The sequence below is a fragment of the Erpetoichthys calabaricus genome, chromosome 8 (genome assembly GCF_900747795.2).
Source record: "Erpetoichthys calabaricus chromosome 8, fErpCal1.3, whole genome shotgun sequence".
In the NCBI taxonomy this organism is placed as follows: domain Eukaryota; kingdom Metazoa; phylum Chordata; class Cladistia; order Polypteriformes; family Polypteridae; genus Erpetoichthys; species Erpetoichthys calabaricus.
The window spans coordinates 84,297,765-84,308,537 of NC_041401.2; positions in this window are offsets into that span (position 1 = coordinate 84,297,765).

The window sequence follows — 10,773 nt, forward strand, 5'->3', positions numbered from 1 at the left end:
GTTTTGTGCAGAGAATAACTTATTTGAAATTTGTTATTTGAAATCTGAAACTCTGGTTCTGAGCTCACCTTTTAAAAACTGTCTCTCACCAGTTCTCAGATTCATGCTTGAGCAGTCACTTAGTTTGGAAAATATGTAAAAAGAGCCATCTAATTCTAAATAAATAGTGCTAGCAGCACAATTTATACATTACAACAAAATCACACTTTCACATGAGTGTAAAACAAAACAAGAAACCACCTGTTAGACATACATGGGTGCGACATATTTGGACAAACAATTCAAACATTTCAACTGTTCTAATTTTTTAAGATTTTTAAATTACTGCAATCCTCTTCCCAGCTGCATTTATATCAGATTATCAGAATTAATTTAATAAGACTGTAATTTGAAATCCTTATATAGTTCAGTGACAGTACTGCCCTTTAGATAAGATTGGTTCTCATTAATGCTTTGTAATTTTAAAAAATACATTTTTGATATGTAATGTGTGTGCAGTTTTGCAAAGTAAATGTTATAAACTACTGACATCTTAAGCGGGATTCCTAAAATCGATTACTCTTAAAGCTTAACGAGTATCTGTAGGGGGGACACACATCACATATAAGTTACATTTTCATGGGTTAGCTGGACTCTTTTGTCTTTATCAACCACTTTAAGAGGGAGAATAAAGCACTCCTCCAAAGTCACCGAAAAAGAACATCTTTAGTCAACTAAAAAACAATCGATTGACAATAGTCATTTTTTTCTCCTTTGAAGGGATTAAATAGTGTTGTAAAAAGTAATATGAAGTAATCATGACATTATAATTTAATAAACAAGCAAGACAAAGTGAATAAAACGCACAATATCAGACAACTAAGAACAAAAAAGAAATGAAAGAAATGTCATGAAAAAAAATCACCATTTTCTAAATAAGAGCTTGTCCTTCTTTTATACTGTAAGAATTTTTATTAATATTCAATAAGACAGCAACCCAGGAGGGTGCCATAATAATGTGGTATTTGAAAAATAATTTTTAACTTGGTTAATTAATTATCAGTTTTGCCTTTGACAATACCAGTAATTAATCAAATAATCTGGCAAGGCTCCTACTTTATTTACCTTACCAGTCTCTGTTTCACTCCAGCCTTTAGACTTATATCAAGTTAACTGAGGCACATTCATTTCAAGAAACAGAATAATGCAATTTATGAATAAACACAAGGATTATAGAAATATGATACCTGCATATATATGTTGACATTAAAATGGATACAGACAGTCTAGACAGACAAGCATATAACATATAGGCTGGCTGTTTTACTAGTATTTAAAGTTCTAAAGTTATACTTTATTTTGGAACAGATAAATAGTTTTACAAAACCAAGTCTTAATGGATGATGTCTGATGTTGTGTGGAGTTGTCGCTTTGTTGTTGCTCTGGGTTTATGTGGAAGATTCTTCATGTGTTGGAGTGCACTATTTCTCTTTGTTTCATGATCCTTGTCAGGGCAAAGCTGCTTCCTCAGCTTGCCTTTTGATGTCTTTTGCCCTTTCATAGGGAAAAGGCATTTCTCATTCTGGCCCAAGAGCTTAGATGCTGAAGTTCTGTTCCTGAAGTAATAGCTTCTCAGTCTTGTCACACTAGTGGCACAGAGCCTTAGCTTAACAGTATGAGTCTCAGCTTCAGGTTCACAAACAAAAAAGAATTTCACATTTTTAGCTCCTCATAGAGAGTGTGGCTAATACCTTCTCAGGATTAAGAGACCAAGGTTCAGAAGGTCATTTTACATATTTCCCCATCCCTTAGAGAATACACTAGGAGTACAGTGAGTGTCCCTGAGAGAGAGGGATTCTTCAAGATGGTGCAGACGGTTTTAAAGGAAGGCTGAACCTTCTCCTGTTTGGATTCAAAGTCACTTCCCTCATTTTGGAGGGATGTATTATGTTACTTCTAATATTCTTTATTTTGTGCTTAAAAATGTGTCAAAATGTGTTGAAGTATTCAGGAGGCATTTAATTGGCTTAACTGGATTTAGAAGACAATCAGTACAGAGTTAAATATAAAACACTTGGATTTCCTGCATGATCATTTATAATTTTAGTAAAATAGATCTGCCTCTCAAGAACGTCTTTATTGTACTCAGCTACATGTGCCTTTACTATTTCATAATGTATTGTTAATTCAGTTTTTGTCCATTTATGCTCAACCCTATGGCATTTTCTCTTAAGATCTGGCACCCTATGAGTTTACCAGGGTTTTTAGTGCTGGAGGATTTCTTTACATTTTGACTGCAGCTCTCACATTTGAAAACAAATATTCCACCTTAACAGTTAGATTGCTGCTTGTGCGAGGGCAGGCACTTAATTTGGATTGATTGTTGAGAATATTAGCAAATCTGGACATTGTGGATTTCTACGATCAAAGTAGAGTTTTTAACAAGATGCTACTCTTTAATTCTAGTCAACAGTGTTTCTATGTTAAACAGAATGAAGAAATCGTCAGACATGGTGATATCCACAACCTGCCTCATGTTAACTTGAAATCCTTTTAAAATGACTAAATCTCCTCCCTTATGTGTAGACTAGCTGACTTCCTGACTAACGTCAAAGGAGTACAACAAGTTAATAAAGTATCTTGCTTTGAGTACTGAGAAAAGCGCTATATAAATGTAATGAATTATTATTATTATTATTAGAGTCACATTGAATATCCACGTAAAAACTGAAATCTCCTCCAATTAGGAATCTGTCGTAATTAGTTATTAATATGGATACTAAATTTATGGATAAAGGACACATTATATTTTGGGGGTCTATAAACAAACAATACAAGAGATTATGTCACTCCTTGAATAACTATGGCAAGATACTCAAAAGACACGAAATTACCAAAACTGGTATTTTGGCAGTTTAGTCAGCTTGAGAAAATAAACTGCTACCTTATTTACCTTGAAGAAACAAATGAATGAAGAATGAATGAAGAACCAAATAAACTAAATTGTAATTCAGAGGTGCTACTTCAGTTGACACTGTGACTCCATCACTACTAAGACATGTTTCACTCCATGCAAGAAACTCAATTTCCTATTATTAAGAAGATCATTAATGTAGAAAGTCTTACTGGTTAGTGCTTTAATATTTAGCAAAGCCATATTTAAGTTCTTGGAAGAGCACACCTTTATCGGGAATCTTTATAGGGAATCTTGAAATAACAATTAAGTTGTTCACATTCATCTTGCTTTATCCGGACTTTTTAATGAGACTATAGTCCGTTACTATAGTACTGATATAGTGTATATCTATAGGTGAAGCCACAGCAGAACAATCATATCCTAACACGGGTTTATAGTTAACAAGACTAAAGCTACGTAAACAGTTTAAATCAGCATCACCATTATCATGATTTTTTAACATAAAATAACTTGCTAGTTAGAACACTGATGCTTTTCATGTATGTACGAGAAACTGCCCCTTCCTATAACAGAAACCAGCACTGATTGAACTGAATATCTGCATCAGCCACACATAGTCACACACTTATACATGATCCATGTGGAATTGATAACCATTACATTGACTGCAGTCTTCACTGTTACTTCATTCTTTTGTGACTTCATTTATCATTTATCTATTTATGCTTACATGTTTACCTTTACTCTATGTATATTTGGAACTGTTAATAGTAACTGTGCTTCTTATAGTTTCATGTTTACTAATGTTTATTATCTACTCTAATATACTTTTATCCAAGGCGTTTATATTGCTCCAAATGATATTTCATTGTATTATACAGTGACAATAAAGGTATCTTGCATCTTGAACTGTGTCTTTCTAAGATAATAAGGTTAAAAGCCGGCTACAACATAGCTGTGCACAGTGTATGGACACCATATAAAATCTTCTACACTCTCTTACTTGCTTTCTGCAAGTGATGCAAATTTGGTGAACAAAAGGCTGTCTGATAAAGCATCCTATCCTCCTGGACCTGTCTTTTCTCTGGTGCACTGTGTCCCCTTCTATTCCACAGACATGAGCTTTATTTTAACTGATATACCTGTATATGCATGAAGTAGTGTTTGTAGGTGAGTGGTCTCTTTTGTGCTGCACACAGTATGTTCATGCCTTGAGCCAGATGCAGCCAGGTTAAGTAAAGCAAACTCAGTATTGTTATTTGCAGCCTTGTTGCATGACAGAACAACACAGGTAAGCAAAATAACTGAAACTGTATCACAAGTATGCAGAAAGATAACTGTAAACATAAAGTAAGTACCTAAAGAATTCCAGAACATAAAGTATGTACCTAAACCAACCCACACTCCTAAATAAAAGCCCACCCATCTTTTTTTTATATCACCGTGCTATAAGTGATTTCAATCTGAAGCACCATGACCTTGGTAAAGTCATAATTAAATAGCCCCGAAGCGTGCTTTGGTAATTTTTTTAAATCTAACTTTATCTCAAACGTACAAAAAAGTTTCTCATATGTATGTGAAAGTATCCCGCATATATTGTCACAAACTCGAGACAGAGTCATATAAAGGTTTGGGGCAGCCACCCGTATAATTTGGTTTCCTGGCTGCAAAGTTGCTTTTCAAAATAATACAGCACTGATTTGCGCAAAACCGAGTCCAAAAAGAACTGAGGGAATAGGGAAAAGGTGGAGGCTTTTAAAGGGGGAGGCAGGAAGTGAAGTCAAAGGGGTCGGGCTCATGTAGGTCTTCTGCCATTGGTGCGAGCCCGGACGTGACATCACAGGGACCGGAGCCGGCAAGGTCTCCTTCCATTGGCTTGGTCCCGGAAGTGACGTCAAGAGGACCAGGTGGAATCTCCCGTGAATGGTCTGCAGGCAAGGGAGAAAAAGAGTCAGTGCACTCTGCCACATCCCGGTATGTCTCGGAACTGTCCCTACTCAAGCCCTTTAACTGCCTCCCATGCGCACGTGTGTGACAATATACTGTATTTAAACATCCTGAGCCTCATGTATAAATGGTGCATACACATAAAAATGTTGGGTAGGCCCGTTTCCATGCACACTTTGAGTTGTATAAAGTCTAAACTTGGTGTAATGCCACACGCATTTTCATGGCAGCCTCACACCATGCTTACGGAAGTTTCTGCTTGTTTTTGCAAACATCAAAGCACAATTTGTAGCAATGTAGCAATGTTTTCCAAATGTAATTGAAGTGGTCCACTGTATGCACATTGCTTTTGCAACGGTGCTGGACAAGTTACTTCGGCCAGGGATGAATCACCAAAAGAATGAGCTGGCATTGCATCATCTCTAGCAGGAGAGCCTATAAAAATGGCAACTCCGAACTGTTGCAGGTGCTTTTTCCAGCTAGTGTGGCAAAAGGCAAACAGTCGTTTTAACGATAGCAATGTAAATAGAAAACATTTCCAGTCTATTAATGTACTGCTCTACTGTCCACAGAAAGTGTGTTGCATTGTGCAAGTATGTAGCGTGCTGCATAATGTGGCACATAAGCGTGGCTTGCCAATACCTGAAGAGATATGGTATGCTGAACCAGACCCTGACACACCAAATGATCAGCCAAATGTTTGAATGTAATCATCAGAATGTAAAAACAGGTAATCAGGTGCATCTTTTATTTTTTAACCAATTCATTTAATTTGTGGTCAATATGACATAGTACAGGCCTTTGTGGTATAGGGGGTCTGTGGCGCTAAACAAATGGCCAGTTTTTTAAATAAATAATCGCCGCACTTGCAGCTTAAGGAGGGGGCGTGGTAGTGTGGCCAGAGTGGTTCCCAGGCACGATACGGGTGTGGCCGTTTCCGCGCTGAAGTGCACAGATGCGGGATTGTCCGTGTCTGTAGTTGATGCTGGAAGCTGATGATCGCCACACCTGTGCCATGTCCCCATTATAAGCAGGAGGAGTGTGAGTGCAAAGGGGAGAAGAAGGGAAAAGACTGAAGACAGAACAGAAGTTAGAGAAGGAGAGGAGAAGGCAAGATGCTGAAAGAGCCAATGAGGGGGCAAGTGAATGAGAGAGCAGGCTCGTTGGTAAATGCAGGCAGCTGGGATGGAGAGCCCCTAAGGAGCAGTGTGTAGCTAACACTTGGTGAGGGGCAGTTGGAAGTGGTCACTCCAGCTGACCAGTTTCTAGTAGTTGGAGTAACTGGCAGTGTGGAGGACTTGCCGCGGAAGACAGCAGGAGTCAAGGAGGCTTGGGAGGGTGACCCTCAGCGTGAGTGCCCTGGCCATTGAGGAACCCAAGTCTCGGTCCAGTGGGAGCTATACAGAGCCATGGGACAGAAGGCTACTGGACCAGCAGGAGAAGGTTCAGCTGCAGCTGCAGGTAGGGCAACTCCCCTGTTACAAAGCCCGGTAGGTTAAGAGAAGGGACCGGGTTTTTAAAAAGGAAATCTTCCAGCCAGTATTTTAACCTTGTTTTTTAAATGGATTTATTTATTTGGGATTTTAACCTCCACTTATCACTTGTCATTTTTATGGATTATTTATTTATTGAACCATTTTGAAGTACTGCACCATGAATGCTGTTTTGATTTTTTTGATTGTTTTTAATAAAAGCACTTGTTCACTTTTACATTTTTTTCACTTTTATTCTCTTGCTCCCAGTGTAGTGTGTCCCCATCTGCCAGTTCATCCAGTTACACTACCGACAGAGTTAGATTCAAGGGCTCCCAGAAGAGAAGAGGGAGCTTGGAGCAGAACCCGCACCATCACAGCATTATATTCCTTAATTCATTGTCCACATCTCTTACAGCATCCACTATTGTATTTTGTGACTCCAGAACAGCATCCGTCAGCACACACCCAGATTGACACTCAGCAGTTTCTGAGGCAGAGGTGCATGCACAGCCAGTGCCTGAAGATGGGCTAGGAACAGCAGTGCCATCACTGCCTGGAGTTACGTCCTTGGCATGAGGCTCAGCTTTTGTAATATTGTCTGAAACAGAATAAATAGACAGTGGGGTGCGACTCACCTTTTCATGTCGACTTTGATATCTGACAACTTCTTTTTTATTTTGGGTACCGTGTGACTTTCTGAACTTGAACTTTTGAGTGTCTCCGCCATGCTTTATTACTCCATCAATTTCCTTTTGTTGCTTACACCACTGCTTAAGCCAACAAATACAGTAGTATGTTTTAACTGAAATTCTTCTTGTTTCCACCTGCTTCTACCCTATCCAAGACGGCTTTCAACATTTATTTTTCAATTGATTACATTTTTTTTCATTTTCCAATTGGAGTACAGGTAAGTCAAGTGACTTGCTCAGGGTCACACAGTGTCAGTAGCAGGATTTAAACCCACATCCTCAGGGGTTAAAGTCCAATACCTTAACGACAAATATTCAACCTTTACCTTTCTAAAGAAATTACCTTCCCAGGGTGCTGTTTAAGTACATAGCTACTGTATCATTCTTTAATATATACAAATTAGTTTAGTATCTTTATATAGAGTTTTCCAATAGTAGAATAGGTAGATTAAGTGATTCACTTGCTGTCACAATGCGAGTCAAGGCGTGGATTGATCCTGCAGCCTTTAGTATAGGTTCTAGCACTTTATCCATTGAGCCACACTGCGTATTTATGCATTCAGGAGTTTTAGAAATCCACTATTTGTGTTAGGATATTGGGTTTTACTGGCCAAATGTGTTGAGTAAACAAATACACATGCAATCTCTCTTATATAGCTCAACTCATATCTATATCCCCCTTTCATATATGTCTGTCTATCTACAGCTTCTTTCAATTCTGTCAATAATATAGCCCCACTCTCATCTGTCTATCTATCCATCCCTAACTTCACACTCCTAGGCTGCTATGAGGAACTAGCTATTGGCGATAGGAATAAAGAGATGCATTAAAATCTTTTATAATTTGTATTATTATTGCTTGCAGACAAGTGGATTTAAAATGCAGTAGTTGATTTGCTAAGATACATCCCTTGAACATTTAAACAATCTAGATGATAACAGGCCAATCAGCTCAGTAAAGCTCGCCAATCCTATCCACTTAATTCTTCTAAAATAACATCAAGTCAAATTTTGAAAGTCCCAAAAAGGCCTACTGTCTACCAAAATACTTGGCAACTTATTCCACGTGTCTCTGTGTAAAGAAAAAACGTCCTAATGTTTATGCAAAATTTACCCTTAACCAGTTTCCAACTGTGTACCCCTGTTCTTCGTGAACTCATTTTAAAATAAGTCTCAAGCCACCACAAATTGCCTTCATAATTGTCCTCACAGGTGGTGCAGTGGTAGTGCTGCTGCTTTGCAGACTGCGGAAGATTGTGGGTTTGCTTCCTGGTTCCTCCCTGTGTGGATAGCGCTTTGAGTACTGAGAAAAGTGCTATATAAATGTAATGAATTATTATTATAATTTTAAACTCGTCAGTCATGTCTCCTCTAAATCTTCTTAAGTTTAAACTGAAAATGCTCAGGTCTTTTAGTGTTTCCTCATAATTCATCCCCTATACCCCTTGAATCAGCCAAGCCCCTCTTCTCTGGACTTTTTCCAGCACTGCTATGTCTTTTTTGTAGCCTGAAGACACAAGTACAAAGTACTCTAAGTGCGGTCTAACCAGTGTGTTATAAAGCTTGAGCATAACCTCCTTAGACTTGTACTTTACACATCAAGAAGCTATAAAGCCTGAAATTCTGTTTGCCTTCTTAATGGCTTCTGAACACTGTCTGGCAGTTGCTAGTGTAGAGTCCATTACAACTCCTAAATTCTTTTCATAAAGTGTACTTTCGATTTTCACTACTCCTGTTGTGTATTCAAACCTATCATTTTTACTTCTGTGTATAATACTTTATATTTTATGACCATAAACTTCATCTGCCACCAATCTGCCCAAGCCTGTATGCTGTCCAAGTCCCTCTGTAATCATTCAATGAATTGTAGATTATCTGCCAATCCACCTATCTTGGTATCATCTGCAAACTTAACCAGCTTGTTACTTATATTCCTATCCGGATCATTTATATCTATTAAAAGTAGCAGCAGCCCAAGCATTGATCCCTTTGGAACACCATTCTTAATGTCAGTTAATTGTGATAGGGCTCCTCACATCATAATCCTGTGTTTGAGCCAGTTTTGCACTCATCTACACACCACACCCAGAACTCCCACTTCTTAAGAACTGATCAACAGCAGTGTCCTGATTTTAATCATTCAAGTGTGCCAGACTAAGAACATTCAAAGATTAGGTTACTATTCAAAGATTAGGTTACACAATACACAGACATTCAATGTAGGTTAGTAAAGTAGCAAGTTAGTAGACAAACTCCATTGCCCAATGGTTTACATGGTCAGCTTAAGTAAAGTACAAAGCAAATATCTTCCTAATACATAAACAATCTCAGTTTTAAATGTCAGCTTACCTGCTTTTAGTGGCATCACTGGTTGCCTTCTGTAAAATTGAAAAATTGAAATGCATGGAGAAAGCTTAAATCCACACTGGTCCTTGTAATAAACTTTGCAAGACTCTGTGCCGATGGCCATGTTAGGCATGAAATGATTGGCCTGCAGGGTTTATAGTCTTTTGAATTGTAAGACTCAGCAAAGTTTCATCTTAATCAGCTAACATGGAGAATACTTCTGAGCTCACTTGGCCTAAAAGTTTTTATTTAAAAAAAATCTACTCGTTTATCAATTTTCACAATGTTATAAATGCATCATATTAATTATTATTAAAGATCAATTCTTTAGTGCAAAGTTTTACAAAACACATGAATTCATCTGTCTTTGTGATGAAAAGAAAGCAGCATCTTTACTGCTCGATAACTTGCACAGCAGGAAAAGATCTGAAATGTGAGACTTCATGCAAACCAATGTGCAAAAGTAGCCCAAATAATCTGTGGAAAGTCACACCCTTTACCCAGCCACTTCACACAAATCCAAACAAAAGCATAGGAAACATCACGCAGTTAAATAATAGTATGAACTCAAAACTGAACATAACAACAAGAAGCCAGTTATGAGATACTTACTGAATAAACCCTCCCCCAAATTTTGAGAGATGGCTACCCTCAAGTTTCTTCACGGATCTGATTGGTAATCACTTTGGTTTCTTGTGGATAGCAAGTTAAACAGAGAATTCCTGTCCAGAAGCATTTGAGTCTATACATTTGTATGGGCTACTAAGGGTATGTTTAGATTACAGCTAAAAGTGACTCAGTTTAGTTTATTGGCTTATATTTTGTTCATTTGTTCAAATTAATTTTCCAAGTGATTCATATCCAGCATTTTTTATTTTCCTGTCTTGTGTACTCTGGCCATCTGACCATAGCATCAGACTTATTATAATAATTAAGAGATTTAAGAAATGAGTTTATCAGTATAATCAGTAAGACTATTTTTCTATTGCTTACGTATGTATTTGCATTTATTTACGTGTTAGTTGGTTTATTTATTATTTGTTATTGTTATTTTTTAACTTCTTGCAAAGTACTTTGTGCTCCAAGTGTTGTTTGAAAAATATGCTGTAGTAATAAATGTTGTTGCTGGTATCAGTGTGCACGCATATCCAGTGGTGTCTGGGCATTATGGGCATGTGTGGCACTGCTCCTCATCTTCCAGCAGACTTTGTTGTGCCAAACTTAAATAAATAGTAAATTTATTTGTTAAAATGTTCACAAAATGTCCCTTTTTAAGGACGAAAATGTTGTATCACTTTAAACCCCCTAATTACTTTCAGAGGATGCTTTGTGTAATTTAGGGTTGCCCATCTTGTATTTTGAGATAAAGTTACTTCTAACTGCATCAAGGCACTCCTTGAACATTTTGATTTAATGCTTT